The sequence below is a fragment of the Molossus molossus genome, unplaced genomic scaffold, assembly GCF_014108415.1.
Source record: "Molossus molossus isolate mMolMol1 unplaced genomic scaffold, mMolMol1.p scaffold_m16_p_8, whole genome shotgun sequence".
Taxonomy (NCBI): Eukaryota; Metazoa; Chordata; class Mammalia; order Chiroptera; family Molossidae; genus Molossus; species Molossus molossus.
The window spans coordinates 37,438,144-37,457,728 of record NW_023425402.1 but is presented as its reverse complement, the minus strand read 5'-3'; the positions used below and the strand labels follow the sequence as shown (position 1 = coordinate 37,457,728).

At 44.3% G+C, this 19,585-nt stretch overlaps 2 pseudogenes; both read right to left on the bottom strand.

Annotated features, from left to right (window-relative positions):
* Positions 1-15,538: 15,538 nt before the first annotated feature.
* Positions 15,539-17,452, bottom strand: LOC118621037 (annotated as a pseudogene).
* Positions 17,453-18,314: 862 nt separating this feature from the next.
* Positions 18,315-19,036, bottom strand: LOC118621820 (annotated as a pseudogene).
* Positions 19,037-19,585: the final 549 nt, after the last annotated feature.

Here is a 19,585-nt window from a genome sequence, read left to right as displayed (position 1 = left end):
CCCGGCCCTGGTTGGTCGTGCGGGTGGCAGCCACTCGATGTGTCCCTTTCACATCGATGTTTCTCTCTCTCTCTCTCTGTTCCTCTCTCTCCCTCCCACTCTACCTGAACAAAAAAATCGGGTGAGGATAAAAAAAAAAAAAAAAGAAGAAGTTAGAAAGTTGAAGCTCTGTCCCTTCTTTGGAGCGGTAGAACTATGCAGAGTGGTTGGCTATGGTCAAGCTCTGAGGACATAGCCTCATAGATCTGTTGGAGCCCTGGCTGGATGGTTCAGTTGGTTGGAGCATCCTCCTGTACACTGGATAGGTGGCAGGTTCAGATCTGGTCAGGACACAGACTGAGGTTGTGTGTTTGATCTCTGGTGGTGGTTGGGGCACATCCAGGAGGCAACTGATTGATGTTTCTCTCTCACACCAATGGTTTTTTTTCCCTCTCTCTCTCTGAAAAAAATCAATAAAATAAAGCATATCCTCGGGTGAGGATTAAAAAAAAAAGATCTGTTGTCTGTTGGAGATGAAAAAGCTGCTTCTCATTTTTATACCTGCGATAGTGATAACATTCATAACAACAGCTTACCTGTTGTTCAGGGCATTTATATGCTGCTTTTGTTTGTGCTTTTATAGAAACATTACAAAGTGGTCAGTGGGCTTGGCCGGTGTGGCTCAGTGGTTGAGCGTTGATCCACGCACCAAGAGGTCGCCAGTTTGATTCCCAGTCAGGACACATAATCAGGTTGTGGGCAGGAGGTGGCCAATCAATGTTCTTTCTTATTGACGTTTCTATCTCTCTCTCCCTTCCTCTCTGTCTAAAATTAATAAAGAAAAAAATATTACAAAGTGGTCAGTGGGATCCTGATTGGAGCAGAATAAAGATTTTAAAGAACATTTGATTTCCTCATTCCTGCTGCCCTCTGTGCTGAGGGTTGTAAGTCATGTAAATTTTGTTTTGGAAGAGAATGGCTCAAGACTTGAGTGTCATGCTCTCTTAGTTGCTATTTGTCAAATCTTTTCTTTCATATATAGGAAGGATTGTCACATGGGGAATGGCCCAGGTTGAGTCTCAACATGCTGGTTTGGATAGTTGAAGGGCTTCCTGGTACAACGGCAGCTCAGAACCTTAGCTCTGCAGAAGGGGAGCGGTGACCATACAGATTGCTATAGTTCCAGACAAAAGCAAAGCAAGAAGCACAGCATCAGCCCTGGTGGGTGCTCAGTTGTTAGAGCATTGGCCCGTAGACCAGAGAGACCCGGGTTTGGTTCCTGCTAAGGGCACCCGGCCCTGGTTGGGGTTGTGCGAGTGGCAACCAGTCGATGTGTCTGTCTCATGTTGATGTTTCTCTCTCTCTTCCTCTCTCTCTCCCTCCTGCTCTATCTGAAGATAAATGAAAAAAAAAAAAAAATGTCCTTGGGTGGGGATAAAAAAAAAAAAAGCACAGCATCAGCTACCAACAACAACAAAAAGCCACAAACTACCTGACACTTTTATTGTCCCGAGCAGCTTTATTCTCTGCAAATGTACCTCTGTTGGGCTTTTTCAGTTATTGAGATGTCTTCCAAGATTTTATTGTCACCTTTATGGATCCCAATATATGAAGCAGTAATGGATCCCAATATATGGACAGTGGCAGATAGGAAGATTTATTTTCTCTTTGCATGTAAACTGATACATTTTTATTTAAAACAAACATTTCCTGAAGCAATGTGTGATTGGGTTTATTTTAACTCAGTGAGTGTGTGCTCACATTGTTCGAGGTATATATGCTGGGCAAACCAGCTGCACTGTTAAAGCATAAGGCAGGAAACTCAGGGGATTTATAGTCTGCTCATTACAAGGAAGTCTGTTATTCTGTTTAAGGGATTTATAAAGACATCTTGAACTTCCGGTCAAGATGGCACGTAGGTAAACACAGTACTTGCCTCCTTTCACAACTACATCAAAATTACAACTAAACTACAGAACAACCATCATTCAGAACCACCTGAAATTGAGCTGAATGGGAGTCCTACAACTACAAAATTAAAGAAGAAGCCACATCAAGACTGGTAGAAGGGGTGGAGGCTCAGATGGGCTGGTCCCACACCCGCATGTGGATAAAAATCAGAAGGGCTACCTCTGCTGTGAAAGTCCTCCCTGAGGAGTGAGGGGTCCCGGTCACACACCAGACTCCCCAGTTCAGGGTTCCAGTGCCAGGAAGAGAAGTTCTCATAACTTCTGGCTGTAAAAATGAGCTGGAATTGAGGCTGAGGCTGCTGGAGCCCCAGGCAGTTCCTCCTAAAGGGCCCGCCCACAGACTTACTCGGACAAGCACCCTCCAGGCTCCAGCGTGGGGGAGGCAGCTTGAAAGACACCAGAGACATATGGGGAAGAACTGAGTTGTTCGGCATTAGGGTGAGAGCTGCAGGGTAGCTTTCTCCCAGACAAATGTGCAGGCGGAGGCCGTTGCTCCTTTGGTGAGCCCTTCACTGGGGCAGTAGATGGCCACCAAAGCTGGGACTCCAGCAACCTGGATCACACTGTTTGCTTTACCCTGGTGATTCCCTGAGGCCCTGCCCACCCAACTTTCAGGCCCACCCAAGCTGTTCTCAGTGGCTTTACCATAGGGATGGCCTGTCTTGGCTCCTGTTATATTTCTTTTTTCTTTCTTTCTTTTTTTTTATCCTCACCAGAGGACATTTTTCCATTTTTTGTTCAGATAGAGTGGGAGGGAGAGAAAGGAAGAGAGAGAGAGAGGAAACATCGATGCGAAGGGACACATCGAGTGGCTGCCACCCGCACGACCAACCAGGGCCAGGGACAAACTGCAACTGAGGTACGTGCCCTTAGCGGGAACCGAACCCGGGTCTCTCTGTACTGCAGGCCGACACTCCAACCGCTGAGCCAAACCGGCCAGGGCTTGGCTCCTGTTATAGATTTTCCTAAATTCTCTCAAAAAAGCAGTATCTGGTCTCATCAAGCTCCATACCACTCACTAAGTGGCCCCAGGCAAGCACTAGGAGCAGCCAGCCTTGGTTCTCAACTTGGCTTTGCCTGGGCACCTCCAAGCCCAGGAGAAGAAGCAGCTAATGATAGATCGCTTTGTAGCTTATGCTTGGTGGCACCAGGTAGAACACAGTCAGTGGCTAACCTTGCCCCAGAGCCAGCACACCCAGTGGACAGCTTCAGACCAAGTCAAAGTACCACCACCCAACTACCTCCACAAGTGACACACTCAAGGAGTGGATTCAGTGGATACCAGAGACCTGCTGAAGTAAGTCTTGCTCTATGTTGTGGGCCCCTCCACAGCTGGTCCTCCAAGGTAATCAGAGGTCAGTGGTCAGTGGGCACAGTCAGTCCTTGCAGCTGATCAGCCTGAGTAAATCTCTCCCATTGACGTTCCATCAGCAATCAAGATTCAGTTACAACAGAAGGGCATACAGTCCACAAGAGGGGTGCTCCTTGAGGGCCCAGCTGGGTGACCAGGGAGGCTGTGACACTAGACCCTACAGGACATCTACTACAATGGAACACCCTAGGAAGCCTAGGAGACATAGCAACTCTACCTAACACATAGAAACAAACACAGGGAGGCATCCAAAATGAGGAGACAAATAAAGATGTCCCAAATGAAAGAGCAGAACAAAACTCCAGGAAAAGAACTAAACAAAATGGAGATAGGCCAGCTAACAGATGCAGATTCAAAACACCGGTAATAAGGATGCTCAGTGACCCTAGCAAGAGCCTCAAGAGCATGAAAATGAAGGACACACAGTCAAAAATGAAGGAGGCACTAACATAAATAAATAATAATTTATAGGGAATCAATAGTAGGGTAGGTAAAGCCAAGAAGCAAACCATCGATTTGGAATATAAGGAAACAAAAAACACCCAATCAGAACAGCAAAAAGAAAAAAGAATCCATAAAAAAATTAGGATAGTGTAAGGAGCCTCTGGGACAACTTCAAATGTACAAACATTTGCATCATAGGTGTGCCAGAAAGAGAAGACAGAGAACAAGAAATTGAAAACCTATTTGAAACAATAATGATAGAAAATTTTCCTAACTTGGTGAATGAAACAGAGATACAAGACCAGGAAGCACAGAGAGTTTCAAGTAAGATTAACCCCAAGAGGCCCACACCAAGACACATCATTATCAAAATGCAAAAGGTTAAAGACAAAGAAAGAATCTTAAAAGCAGCAAGAGAAAAGCAGTTAGTTACCTACAACGGAGCTCCCATAGGACTGTCAACTGATTTCTCAAAAGAAACTTTGCAGGTTAGAAAGGAGTGGCAAGAGATATTCAAAGTGCTGAAAAGCAAGAACCTACAACCAAGATTACTCTATCCTGAAAAGCTATCATGTAGAATCAATGGACGTATAAAGAGTTTCCCAGCCCTGGCCGGTTTGGCTCAGCGGTTGGAGCGTCGGCCTGCGGTCCGGAGAGACCCGGGTTCGGTTCCCGCTAAGGGCATGTACTTCGGTTGCACTTTGTCCCCGGCCCTGGTTGGTCGTGCGGGTGGCAGCCACTCGATGTGTTCCTTCACGTCGATGTTTCTCTCTCTCTCTCCCTTCCTCTCTCTCTCCCTGTACAAAAAATGGAAAAATATCCTCGGGTGACGATAAAAAAAAAAAAAAAAGAGTTTCCCAGACACGAAAAAGCTAAAGGAATTAATCACCACCAAGCCAGTATTATATAAAATGTTGAAGGGTCTTCTTGAAGAAAAAGAAGATAAAAAATATGAACAATAAAATGGCAATAAGTACATATCTATCAACAATTGAATCTACAAACAAAATGAACAAGCAGAACAGAAACAGTCTCATAGATACAGAGAACTTTTTGTTGGTTGCTAGATGGGAAGGGAGTTGGGGGAATGGGTAAAAAAAGGGGAAGGGATTAAGAGGTACAAATTGGTTTTTAGACTGACAGACCTCAAAGAGAGATGGGAGGCAGGAAGAGATAAACCAAAGAGCTTATATGCATATATGCATAACCGATCAACACAGACAATAATGTGGGAAAGCAGGAGAGGGTCAGGAGTGGCAAGGAGGGGGCCAATAGGGGGAAAAGGAGGGACATCTGTAATATATTCAATAGTAAAGGTAAGTTTTAAAAAATAAAAAGACATTTTGAGATTGGAGAATCAACTAAAATTTATTGATTTTGATGACTGTTTTGAGAAATACTGGCCAGATGTATTATAGGCTGCCCCTCTACTGGAGTTTGGGTGACGTTTCTCTCATGATTATGGGTCTTTGGGAGAAACATCAGAGGTTAAGCGCCATTTTCATCATATCATGTCAATGGTATATACTATCAACATAATGGCTGTTGAGGTTGATTTTGATCACTTGGCTAAAGTAGTGTTGGTCAGTAATCTACACTGTACACTTATTATTCCATGCCTGCCCCTCTCCCCCTTTCCAGGCTGTACTCTTTGGAAGGAAGTGACTAGGCATAGCCTACATGTATGGAGTGGGCAGTTATGGTTAGGGTGGGATATCTACATAATTTATTTGAAATTCTTCTGTATATGACATTTATTTCTTCTGCATTTATTAATTTATACAATCATGGATATTTATTATATACTTTGGGTTATAATTTAATATTTTATTTCTTTTGTTCAAATTATTACAACTTTTGCCCTGGCCGGTTTGGCTCAGCGGTTGATTCATTGGCCTGCAGACCAGAGAGTCCTGGGTTCGGTTCCTGCTAGGGGCATGTACCAAAAATAAAACAAAAAACAAAACAAAACAAAACAAACAAAAATCTTCAACAAATCATTACAGCTTTGGCTTTGTTTTCATTGGGAACTCTTCCACTTGGCATCTGCGTTCCTTTGACATACCCCTATCAAAAAAATTTTTGAGCACTTTCTTACTTTCTACTATTTTTTTTTTTATCCTCACCCGAGGACATTTTTCCATTTTTTTGTTCAGATAGAGTGGGAGGGAGAGAGAGGAAGACAGAGAGAAACATCGACATGAAAGGGACACATCGAGTGGCTGCCACCCTCACGACCAACCAGGGCTGGGGACAAACTGCAACCAAGGTACGTGCTCTTAGCGGGAACCGAACCCGGGTCTCTCAGGACCGCAGGCCGACGCTCTAACCGCTGAGCCAAACCGGCCAGGGCTTACTTTCTACTATTACAAGATGCTTCAGGCTCATAGTTCTAGAATTGGCCATTTTCCAAGGAGCCCTTTTAATGGAGAATGGTATTAGAAACCAAAATGGATGCTAGATGTGCTTATTTCTATTGGAGTTTCTTTTAGGCCATTTCAACTGACAGAGCAAAGAAATATATGTGTTTATTAACCAGTATATTCATCTATAAATATTTCTATATTAACCATTAGTATCTATTAAATTAAACATGACTTCCTACTGATGTCTCCAACTGTAATCCATTGCTCCATAGATAATTCTATGTGGTATAGATCATAGATCATTGCCTGTAAATTCCTACTCCAACAGTGAGAAACCTGGCTTTCACCATCCACCATTCATTTACTTAATTGTCCATTCTGGTGGATATGTATAGCAGTTTCAGAATAGCTAATTCATACCTCCGTGGGAACCAATTTGATCAACTACAGTACAGTACTTATGTGCAGTTTCTTTTGCTTTTAGTTTTACAGATGCCATTCATTTCCAAAGTTACTTAGGTCAGCACCCCCCCCCCCCACTCTACTCCTGCATCTCCAACCTCCTAAATAGTTTCTTTTTCTTTTCAAATATGTTTTTATTAGTTTTAGAGAGAGAGGAAGGGAAAGGGGGAGAGAGACACATTGATTGGTTGCCCCCAGCTGGGGTTGGGGATTGAACCTGCAACCCAGGTACATGCCCTTGACTGGGAATCAAAATTGAGACACTTTGGTCTGAGGACCAACACTCTAACTGCTGAGCCAAACTGGTCAGGGCAACTACCACTGTCATATATTTGGAATCATATAGTAGGCAGACTTTTTAAATTTTTTTTTTTTTATCCTCACCCGAGGACATTTTTCCATTTTTTTTTTTCAGATAGAGCGGGAGGGAGAGAGAGGAAGACAGAGAGAAACATCGATGTGAAAGGGACACATCGAGTGGCTGCCACCCTCACGACCAACCAGGGCTGGGGACAAACTGCAACCGAGGTACGTGCCCTTAGCGGGAACCGAACCCGGGTCTCTCCGGACCGCAGGCCGACGCTCCAACCGCTGAGCCAAACTGGCCAGGGCCAAATTTTTTTTTCTTTATTGATATTTAGAGAGAGAGGAAGGGAGAGGGAGAGAGAGATAGAAACATTGATGAGCAAGAACATTGATTGGCTGCTTCCTGCATGTCCCCACTGGGGATTGATCCACAACCTAGGCATGTGCCTTGACTGGGAATTGAACTGGCAACCTCTTGGTGCATGGATTGACACTCAATCATAGAGCCACACAGGTCGGGCTAGTAGGCAGATTTTTTTTTTGCTATGTGCCCCTAGCGGGAACCAAACCGGGACTCCACAGGCCAACGCTCCAACTGCTGAGCCAAACTGGCCAGGGCATGCAGACTTTTTTAACAGGCTTATTTTCACTTAGCAAATATACATTTCAGTTTCCCCCATGGCTTTTTTGTGGTTTGATAGCTCATTTCTTTTCATTGCTGAGTAATTTCCATTGTATGGATGTACCGCAAATTTAATTGCCTTCTGAACACTGTATAATCCTATTAACTAATTTTCTATAATGGACATGTGGGTTGTTTTTTTGTTTTTTGTTTTCTTCCTCTACTCTTCCCATTTCATTCATGTCACATGATGAAGCCTAACATCGTTTGGCCAATGAAATGTGAAGATGTTTCAAGAGCCTTCTCATCTGCCATAAGACTGGCATATTCTAGATGGAGGCTGCCCCTTTAGTTGGGTCCCAGAGTGAAGACAACTTACAAATAAGTAATATAAAAGGGAAAGAAAACTTTGTGGTTGTGAGCCACTGAGAGTTTGTGGTTCTTTGTAATATGCATAACAAAATCAAAAGCTGACAAATACATCCCCAACCCTTACTTTTATCTCCCAGTACCATCTCCCATCATCTTAGTTTTACTTTTTTTTCTTTAAAGATCTTTTTATTGGTTTTTAGAGAAAGAGGAAGGTATAGGGAGAGAGAGAGAGAAACATTGACATTAGAGTGGAATATCAAACAGCTGCTTCCTGCATGCCCCTTACCAGAGATGGAGCCCTGAACATGGGCATGTGTCTTGACGCAGAATCCAACCAGAAACCTTTCATTTCATAGGATGATGCCCAACCAAACTGAGCCATACTGGCCAGAGCAGCTTCTCTTCTTGTTATTATTTTTATCCTCACCCAAGGATATGTTTTCACTGATTTTAGGGGGGTGGGCAGTTCACGCTATGGGCATGTACCAAAAAAAAAAAAAAAAGTCTGCTTACTAGCCTGACCTGCGTGGCTCAGTGGTTGAGCATCAGTCCATGCACCAAGAGGTTGCCGGTTCAATTCCCGAGAGAGAGAAACATTAGGATGTCAATCAGTTGCTTCCTGTATGTATTCCAACTGGGGACTGAACCTGCAACCTGGGTATGAGCCCTGACCAGGAATCAAACCTGCAACCTTTCAGTGTATAGGATGATGCTCCATCCAACTGAGCCATTATTTATTTCAACAATATTTGTTAAATTCTAAATCTATGTTTATTAATTTGGGGGGGAAGAGGTAAGTAATGAATTTCTTAGAGGGGTGGATAATGAATTTTTTAGAGTTGCACTGTCTAATACAATAGTTTCTAGCCATATGTGGCAATTGAAATAAAATTAAAAATTCAATTTTTTATATCACTAATCATATTGCAAGAGCTCAATAGTCACATGTAGCTAGTGGCTACCATATTGGAAAACATAAATATATATTTTCATTATTGCAAAAAGGTCTATTGGATAGTGCTGCCTTAGAGAATTTGTTGGGGGCTATATATGCAAACTTGACAGACTTGTACAACTTGGAGGATCTTAGGGTAAATCTCTTGCTATAGTTAGTATGCCCTACCTTATTTAGGGGTCAATGTCTGACCCTGAAATAACTGAAAACATTATGAGTCTATAAAATTCTGTGACTGTGCTGAATCTTGACCTTGGGTCCTAAACCCTTAATCCATGTAATGTCAAGTAGCAATGGCAGGAGAAGAACTAGACTTTTAAAATACTGTTCCGTGCCTTTGGTTCAAGAATGCTTTATCCTAAAAGCAGCCATTGTAATGCAAGGCATGAAGGCAGGTACATTAAGAGGAGCCAATACTTCTATCCTTCCTCATTCACCTATGGGGGAATTGATTGGGTGGGGGGGGGGCATTTTCCCACAAAACACTCATGTAAAAATAATACCAGCAATAGTTTATGCCTGGTAGCCCTTAAATATTTGAGCTTTTTTCCCTCTACTTGTTGCAAGGAAAAGATGATTATAGTAAGTCCTAACTAACCTAATGTCCTCAATAAGTTCTTAGAAACTAAACTTTAAGCATAATGTTAATAAAGAAACCAATTTTGCTATAGGCTAATAAAATAATTTTTTAAAAAAGAGTTAAGTTCCTACAGCATATTTCTGGTCACAAAAACATTACCAAACTTCTAAATAAAGACCCTGACCAGGTGGCTCAGTGGGTTAGAGTGTCCTCCTCATATGCCAGAGTTTGGGTTTGATCCTGGTCAGGGCACATACAGGAAGCAACAATGAAGTCATGAATGAGTGGAACAACAAAGCAATGTTTCTCTCTATATATCTCTCTTCCTCTCTCTCTAAAATCAATAAATAAAAATGAAAAAGGAGAAAAAAGCCCAACATTTCTAATATTAAGCTTTGAAATAAATGTAATTGATACATACATTTAAGAAAGATTAAGATAATGGTTTTCCAACCCATTTATTCCCGGGTTTTAGGTGGTGGGACACCATCCTGGCAGCTCAAGATGAAAGGCAGGACCTAATCCTGGGCAGGACCCCATTCATTGAAGAGTGCACTAACGCGCTCACACTCACTCTGGAACAATTTAGACTCATCAATTCACCTGACATTGCATATCTTTGGGATGTAGGAAGAAACTGGAGTACCTTGAGGAAACCCATAAAGACATAGGGAAAATGTACAAACCCCACACAGACATTGGCCCTGACTGGGAATTGATTTTTTTTCTCCACACCAACACTATAATAAAACCAAGTTGATTGAGCCAGGTTGGTGTGGCTCAGTGGATTGAGCATTGTCCCATGGACTGAGTGGTCCTGGTTGGATTCCTGGTCAAGGCACATGCCAGAGTTGCAGGCTCGATCCCCAGTTGGGGGCCTGCAGGAGGCAGCCCATCCATATTTTTTTCACATTGATGTTTCTATCTCTCTCTCTCCCCTCCCCTCTCTAAAAAATCAATAAAAACATACTAAAAACAAAAACAAACAAACAAACAAAATCCAAGTTGATTGAAACAAGTTATTCAAGGTCTTGCTTTATTTCCTTTTTAGTTTCGAAAAGCCAAGCTCATAGAAGTAAATTGCCTAAGATCACACAACCCATAAATAACAAATCAGAACTTTAAGATTGGTCTAGTACTATCCCATATATATATATATAGTGTCCTCCCAAAAATGTATACATACTCTGAATGATTATAGAGTCATTATTTATTAAGCTATAGTACATTTTCAAAATTTAAAAGAATCGACAGACATGAATAATTTTTTTGGTCAATGCCTGTTTTCAAACTGAGGACCAGTCCAAGCACTGCTGACAACTCGAAGCACTGGAATCATGAACATCAAGAATCATTTTGTTTGGTAGTTGTGGACCCTCAACTTGTCAACTGTTGCCAGTTTTGTACCGTAAACTTTATCCTTTATGTATCCTCATAAAAAAGAGTCTAGTAGCACTAGAGGATAAATTTTCTTTGTTCAAAGCTCAGTCTGGCTTCATCCATTATTTTAAATCAGTCAAACCTGAAAAGGAGTAAAAATTAAGTTAGTTATCAGCTGTTAAAGTGTATATACATTTTGGGGGACACAGTATACTATCTCCCCAATTTGTTCCCACTTCCCTGCTCCTCCAGCTCTGGTGAGCTGTGAAGGCTGTGTGGGCACCTCCAGGAGACCTCTTCTGCACAGGTCTCTGGAGCTATCCAAATCCAGAGTTGCAAGTCAGGGGCTAGGTGTTCACCACTAACTGTAGCTCAGGCTCTTGAGCCACAATGCTAATGGTCATAGATAGTTCTGAAAAATACTGCAGGGAAGCAGATTAAGAGACAAGGTAAGGTGAATGCTCAAAGAAAGGATTTAAAAAGTTTACTAGTGATTGAAAGAGAGGTATTTTGTCTAAATAAGGTCTTTTGCCTGGCAAGGCAGATGGGTAAACCCAACAATATTTATCTTTGTTTGCATGTAATAGGTAAAATAAATAATCTCTGTTAAGGAGAGTAGAAGAACAGGTGTGAAAAGACAAGGCCTGGGAAATTATTACAGACACTTAACCCCACTCACCGAAATGGCGTCACTTACGTGTGAATTCTATCAAGTGCACCACCACAGCTCAAATATTGCATACAAGCGTTTCATAATTTATCTGTGGTTTAAAAGCAGATGAAAGCCCTGGCTGGTTTGGCTCAGTGGTTGGGGCATCGGCCGCGGTCCAGAGAGACCCCACTTCCGTTCCCACTAGGGCGGGTACTTCGGTTGCAGTTTGTCCCCAGCCCTGGTTGGGTTGTGCGGGTGGCAGCCACTCGATGTGTCCCTTTCACGTCGATGTTTCTCTCCCTCTCTCTCCCTCTCCCTCTCCCTCTCCCTCTCCCTCCTACTCTATCTGAACAAAAAATGGAAAAAATGTCCTCGGGTGAGGATTAAAAAAAAAAATAAATAAATAAAAGCAGATGAAAAAGTTCATCCAAAATCAGCGAAGCTGATGTGTCTGGTGCAACCTGAAACGCATGGGATTGGAGCTCTCTCTCGGCTGCGCACCGACTCCATCCAGCTGTGAGTCTTCCCGGTCTGAAGGTTCTAGCGATCCCCGGGGGTTACCCGATGTCTGGGGTCACAGAAGCGAAGGAGGGCGCTCCTTGCTGGGCACCGGAACGTTGGGACGTCTGGAGGTGCGGGGCAGGCAAAGCGGCACCCACGGCGGAACCCCATCTGCCTCTCAGGGTCCAGAGGACCGGCCTCGTCCTGGTATCTGCTCTCTGTTCACGCCACTCAGCGCGGTAGTTCGAGTCCGTAAAATAGATGCCGGGGCAGGAGAATCTTGGAGCCACAGAACCTCGGAGACGTGCAAGTTTCCCTCTCCAAACAAGTTGTTTCACATCTTGGGAGCCTCAGTTTTCTTGCAGGAGGTCACCATCTAAGCCAACAGCCCGCTGAGGGCACTCGGTCAACACTGCTCTGAGTCCCACCGCAGGCTCCGCGCACGGTCGCAGGTTACCCTCCGGAGGGCAGGTGTAGTTTCCGCGGCTGCGGGAAAATGTGGACCCCGAGCGAAGGGCCTTCTAGGAGACGTGGAAGCTTTGGGGGATGGTGGAATGCAGCCCCCCCCCCCCCCCCCCGCTTGGCATCCAGGGAGCCGGTCCTTCCTCCAGGGAATCTCACAAACTTGGAGCCTCGATGGCCTGGGATGTGTTGCGGGGCCTTTAGACAGCAGAAGGGGCAACCGAGTGGCAGCGGCCGTGACTGAGCGCATCCCGGAGCAGGAAATGTGCGTTCAGAGGATGGCAGAGATGGAGCATCCGAGAGCCGCGGGCGGGACTGGAGGAGCAGGTGCGGGCACTAGGAGTGGCCGCGGAAGGGGCGGGCCGGGAGGCGCCAAAAGGGGATCGCGCCGCACCCCACATCCCCGCGGCTCTGGGCAGGATGTCGCTCTCTGTTTCCCGCCAGCGCAGAAGGCTTCGTGGCATCCAAATGCTGAGTTCGTTATTAGAAGACTACCCCAACCCAGAGATCGTTTACATCGAGTTGTGGATGTTACCGAGGTTGTTTGGTGAGTGACCCCGGAGCTCCTGCCCTTGGAGGTCCTGCCAGTCGCATCTTGTCCCGGGCCTACCTACTTAGTTCTCTCGCGGGGTGGGGGTCCTTAATCCAGTGACCCTCGAAAGTTTCTGGAATCCTAAACTATATATTGGTGCAGTCTGGGTGGACTCTGCCCCTTTCCTTCGTGACTTGAACCTCGCTTCTCCCATCACATAGGGTCCCTTTCTCCCCGCCAGCTCAGTGGTTTAACGCCCCCTTTCCTTCCCAGGTCAGAGCGGCGAAATGCTGATGGATTACTTGCGGTGGTTCCGGGTTTCCCTCGCGGTGAGTGTGGTCCCAGGATGCGGAGTCCTGATCTTCATCGTTGGAGATCCGTTTTGCCAGTACATTACCATGGCCCTGATTATGACCATGGCTTGCCAGCTTCGGATCCAGCGAAATCGAGGTGAGTGACTTCGGGGGCCCCGGTAGGGACGCTTCATTTGCCCAGGGGTCCGGAAAGGTGCTTTTCAGTCCCCGCACTTTCCTGGCTCACTCTAGTTTTGCAGTCTGAGGGCCTGGGGCAGCTCTGCGTCCGACCACGGAGTCTATCCCTAGGTGCGGGTCCTGGCTCCTGAGTGCAAAGAGCCAGATGCGGTGCAGGAGTCTGTGGCTAGACCCCAATATGGAAAGTTTAGGATATCTGTGCACTCCAGGGTTAGAAGTCCCCGGGAGTCTTCAGGGCACCTCTTTAGGGGTCTGTCTTCCGCCAAACCTTTCTGTGTGCCGGCTCTGTCACTTACATGTACTAGGACTCCGGAATTCAAAATATAGTCCCCCGACCGGCAGACTCAGCATAACCTAGGAATTTGTTAAAAATGCAAACTCTGGAGCCCATCTCAGATCCACAGAATCAGAAGCTCTGGGGCGGGGTACTGTAACCTGGGTTTTAAGAACGTCCAGGTGATTCTGATGCTTGCCAGCATTATAAAACCACCGCCCTCCGGTATTCCCCAGAAGGCTTGTACCCAACCAGCTGCTTTCTTTTTAGCCAGAGCCGGAGCCAGACGGCTGCAAAATTCTGCGCGGGCCTGGGGGCGCTCAGTTTAAGGCTGGGACTTGCCCTGAATTCCTTATTCGGACCGTGTGCTTGTGGCTGAGCGGACGACAGGATGGCATTGCTTGCGGAAGGAATGATGGCCGGGAGGTCAGGAGGACTCCATCTAGTTTTGTTTGTGCCATGAAAATGGGGTTGAGGAAGGGGATGGGGGCACTGGTTCTAACTCTTTTAAGGGAAGTTTCAACGTTTTATAATAAATGATTTTTATTGGTTTTGTGTGAGTCAGTTTTCCTTCCAGGTTATAATGAGGAAAAGAAAAAGTATTTTTATAAAGTAGTTTCAGCTCTTCACAGTTTTGGGGGCCTGAATGAAGCCAACCTGCTGTGACTTTAGACTCAAGCTCTCAATGTTTGCCTGAGTTCCTACCAGTAAGAGGGGAGAATTTCAAAGAGAAAGTTGTGGGGAAGGCTGCCCAGCAGTCCAGTCAGACGAGGGCAAAGGATTGCCCCTTGGTTTGTGTACATACATAGGGCTCTCTGCTCACTTCTGTTTTTTTAAACTTCCAGCATCATTTATTTTTCCTGAAATTTAGATACAATTAACTGTAGCAAGACAGTGCTCAGTAGTATTTAAGCCTCACTTTATGTCCTTTAAACTACACCTCAGTATTTGTAAACATCAATTCACATCCCAGTAAAACTGGAAAACTGGAATTTGGCATACCAACAAATTTACTCAATATTTGATGCAACTACAAAATTTTGTAACATGTGGACTTTAATATAACATGATTTGGCCTTTATAAACTAGCTTACACATAAAGTTTCTCTTTGCTCATCTATGCTATCTATTTAGTGTTACACTTATAGACCCCCCCCATCCTATAGTTTTAACTATGTAAACAGATTCCTCCCCTTAAGACAAAGGGGGGGGGGGGCAAAAAACCCAAAGTTCCCACCCAGGAAAAAAAAAAGTTAATAGAATCATCCAATTCTGAAGTATCAGCAGCTATAACACCAGAAATATGTTATGGGCAATGCTGAAGTCTTAGTTACCTAAGTAGTATAACAGAAAGTTACAGTGTTGATCAAAAGAACACAGCCCTGGCCAGTTTGGCTCAGCGGTTAGAGCATCGGCCTGCGGTCCGGAGAGACCCGGGTTCGGTTCCCGCTAAGGGCACGTACTTCGGTTGCAGTTTGTCCCCGGCCCTGGTTGGTCGTGCGGGTGGCAGCCACTCGATGTGTCCCTTCACGTCGATGTTTCTCTCTCTCTCTCTTCCTCTCTCTCCCTCCCACTCTATCTGAACAAAAAATGGAAAAATATCCTCGGGTGAGGATAAAAAACAAAACAAAACAAAACAAAACAAAAACACAAAGATTTCTCATTAAACTTAGTTTTAATGGGTCTCAAAATTCTGTGACAGATTTTTGGTCAAGTTTCATTAAAAAGTACTGATTTTAAAAACCAATAACTTAAAAACTGACACACACACACACACACACACAAATACAAATCAAATGGTCCACAAAAACATTCTCCTTTCCTTCTGAAGGTTTTACAGTGCATTGTAATCATTAACCAGTCTTTTACTATTAAACTTAAATGGCCAATTGAGACAAACAGTTCTGAGACCGTTCTTCCACCACTGATTAAGACTGGGGTGGCAGGTATTGGGGATAATATTCATTTAGCCTTCTGAGCTTTCTGGGTAGACTTGGTGACTTTCCCAGCTCCATTTGCCTTCTTGTCCACTGCTTTGATGACACCCACAGCAACTGCCTGTCTCATGTCTAAACAGCAAAGTGGCCCAGAAGGGGATAGTCAGAGAAGCTGTCTACACACATGGGCTTACCAGAAACCATATTGACAATGGCAGCATCACCAGATTTCAAAAATTTAGGGCCAGTTTTCAGCTTTTTTTCCAGAACAATGGTCAATCTTCTCCTTCAACTCAACAAATTTACAAGCAATATGAGCGGTGTGACAGTCCAGCACAGGTGCATAGCCAGCACTGATTGGGCCTGATGGTTCAGGATAATCACCTGAGCTGTGAAGACAGCTGCTTCCATTGGTGGGTCATTTCTTTTTGTTTTTAATCCTCACCTGAGGAATTTTTTGCATTTATCTTCAGATAGAGTGGGGAAAAAGAGGGGGGAAGAGAGAGAGAGAGAGAAACATCGAGGTGAGAGAGACACATCGACTGGTTGCCACCCACACAACCCCAATCGGGGCTGGGGACAAACTGCAACCAAGGTACGTGCCCTTAGTGGTAACCGAACCCGGGACTCTCTGGTCTACAGGCTGATGCTCTAACCACTAAGCAAAACTGGCCAGGGCCATTGGTGGGTCATTTTTACTGTATTAGCCACACTGCCACAATGAACATCTCTGACAGACACGTTCTTGACATTGAAGCCCACGTTGTCCCCAGGAAGAGCTTCACTCAGAGCTTCATGGTGCATTTCAACAGACTTGACTTCAGTTGTTACATTGACTGGGGCAAAGGTGACCAGCATGCTGGGTTTGAGAACACCAGTCTCCACTCTGCCCACAGGGACACTACCAATGCCACCAATTTTGTAGACATTCTGGAGGGGCAGACGCAAGTGCTTGTCAGTTGGACGAGCTGGTGGTAGGATGCAATCCAGAGCTTCAAGCAGTGTGGTTCCACTGGCATCGGCATCGTTATGGGTGACTTTCCATCCCTTGAACCAAGGCACATTAGCACTTGGCTCCAGCATATTGTCACCATTCCAACCAGAAATTGGCACAAGTGTTACTGTGTCAGGGTTGTAGCCAATTTTCTTAATACAGGCTCTGACTTCTTTAAAAATTTCCTCGTATCTCTTCTGGCTTGAGGGCGGCTCAGTGGGATCCATTTTGTTAACACCAACAATCAGCTGTTTAACACCCAGTGTGTAAGCCAGAAGGGCATGCTCACGGGTCTGCCCATTCTTGGAGATGCCTGCTTCAAATTCACCAACACCAGCAGCAACTATCAGGACAGCACATCAGCCTTTAAAAGAAAACAAAACCATATCCTATTAAGTGGAAACTCTTCAAAAGGATGACCCAATGTAGAAGACAAACCCAAAGAGTAACTTTCAAAAGAATTATTAATTTTACAAACCTGAGATGTGCCTGTAATCATATTTTGATGAAGTCTCTGTGTCCTGGGGCATCAATGATGGTCACATAATACTTGCTGGTCTCGAATTTCCACAGGGAGATATCAATGGTGATACCTCGCTCACGTTCAGCTTTCAGTTTATCCAAGACCCAGGCATACTTGAAGGAGCCCTTCCCCATCTCAGCAGCCACCTCCTCAAATTTTTCAATGGTTCTTTTGCAGATCCCACCACACTTGTAGGTCAGATGGCCAGTAGTGGTAGACTTGCTGGAACCTACGTGTCCAATGACGACGATGTTGATTTGAGTCTTGTCTTTTCCCATTTTGGGTTTGATTTAGTGGCGGTTTTCACAACACCTGTGTTCTGGTGGCAAACCCGTTGCGAAAAAGTTCTCTGCTCACTTTTGCAGGAACAGTTCAGTTGTAGCTATGAAATTCTTAGAAGCCAATTTGGAGGGAGTTGAAGAACTTTTTTTTTTTAATCCTCATCTGAGGATATGTTTCCATTGATTTTCAGATAGGAAAGGAGGTAGAGAAGGAGAGAGAAAGAGAGAGAAACATCAATGGGAGAGAGACACATGGATTGGTTGCCTCCTGCATGACTCCGACCAGGGTAGAGGATGGAACCAAAACCAAGGTATATACCCTTGACGGAAATCAAACTGGCGACTCTGGTCTGTGGTCCATGGTCCACAGGCCTATGCTCTAACTGCTGAGCCAACCTGGCAGGGAGTTGAAGAACTTAAACAGTTGCAGATCTAATATATAGAGGCCCTCTTAAATGCTAAACACTTTAAAAGTAGCTAGAACAGTTTCAAAATATATTTATTAACATTTGAGACCTTAAACGCCAGGTCCTGTTCTGTTTTACATGTGTGATCTTAATACTTCAAACAACCTTATGAGGTAGATCCTCTGATTATTCCCTTGAAACTCAGACACAGAGAAAGTAAGCAAGTTGCCTATGGTCACACAGCTAGTGAGTGGCAGAGTTGGGATTGAAATCTCATCTCTTATGCAATCTTTCTTATTTATTTATTTATTTATTTATTTATTTATTTATTTATTTATTTCCATTCTTTGTTGTTTTATGAAAAAAGGTAATTTCAAATTTCCATTAAACTTAGCTGAATACAAAGTCTTAGTGAAGAGGTCTTGTGGACTCATTTACAAAAACATTGCTGCTCTCCTCTGGCCTTAAAATTTCAGAAAAGGCACTTCCAATGGCTTTGTGTTTGCATGTTTCAGCGCCAGTGCATAGGAATAGACCCTCACATCCACTGTCAGATGTTCTTCAGCTACCAGTGCTACAGGTCTGTTCATCAGGTCATTCTTTGGCAAGGAAATTACTTCCACAAATTCTCCATCTCCTGGCTTCGCCTTAGGTCTTACATTTTCAGCCTCATCTCCATTAATAGTTACTGTCACGATGTGTGTGGTACAGTCTGACAAACCTGGATCCATACATATAACTGGAGAGCATTCAGCAATATCACTTTTATAGCCAGTTTCTTCTGCCAGCTCTCGCAGAGCAGCTGCTTCTGGGCTTTCATTGTCATCTATGCGACCTGCAGGGAATTCCAGCAGTAGCTTCCCATGGGTGGACGGAACTGGTTCACCAGAACGATACCTTCATAATGAAGAGTTCTTTGCAGCACTGGGATAATCGTCACACCGTCAGCCGACTGTCCTTTCCTGGTTGCACATTTCACAGTTTCCCAAGTTCTTGTTTTACCAGTAAGATCCATGTAAGTTGTTTTTTCAAACTTGACCCATTTTCCTTCTGCAATTAACTCCTCTGAAATGATAAACTGTTTGGTTTTTTGAGGAGAATCCACTGGTTGCTGGTTTTCCATTTTCAAACTAGTTAGTATTTCCAGTTCTTAGGCAAGAAGTTCAAACTGAGGATGCAGTCTACAGAGGTGCTGGTGCTACTGCATGAGACATCCACCCCCTCGCCGTTCTATAGGGTGTGCCAATCTTTCTCCCTAATTATTATAGTGAATACAAAATAGATTATAATAGTTTCATTAAAACCAGTTAGAGAAATGCTAATATCATGACTTTAAATTAGTTTCTTCATTATCTCTACATTTTTTTTTGTTGTTGTTGCTAAATTCTCACCCAATGACATTTTTGCATTTATCTCCAGATAGAGCAGGAGGGAGAGAGAGAGGAAGAGAGAGAGAGAGAGAGAGAGACATCGATGTGAGAGAGACACATCGACTGGTTGCCACCCATATGACCCCAGTCGGGGCCGGGGACAATTTGCAACCAAGGTACATGCCCTTAGCTGGAACCGAACCCGGGACTCTCTGGTCCGCAGGCCGATGCTCCAACCCTGAGCCAAACCGGCCAGGGCTCTACATTTATTTTAATAACTGAGTGGGACACAATTTGTTATATGTATTTCTAGAGATGCAATAATATTACCAGGAAATATATTTATACATTAT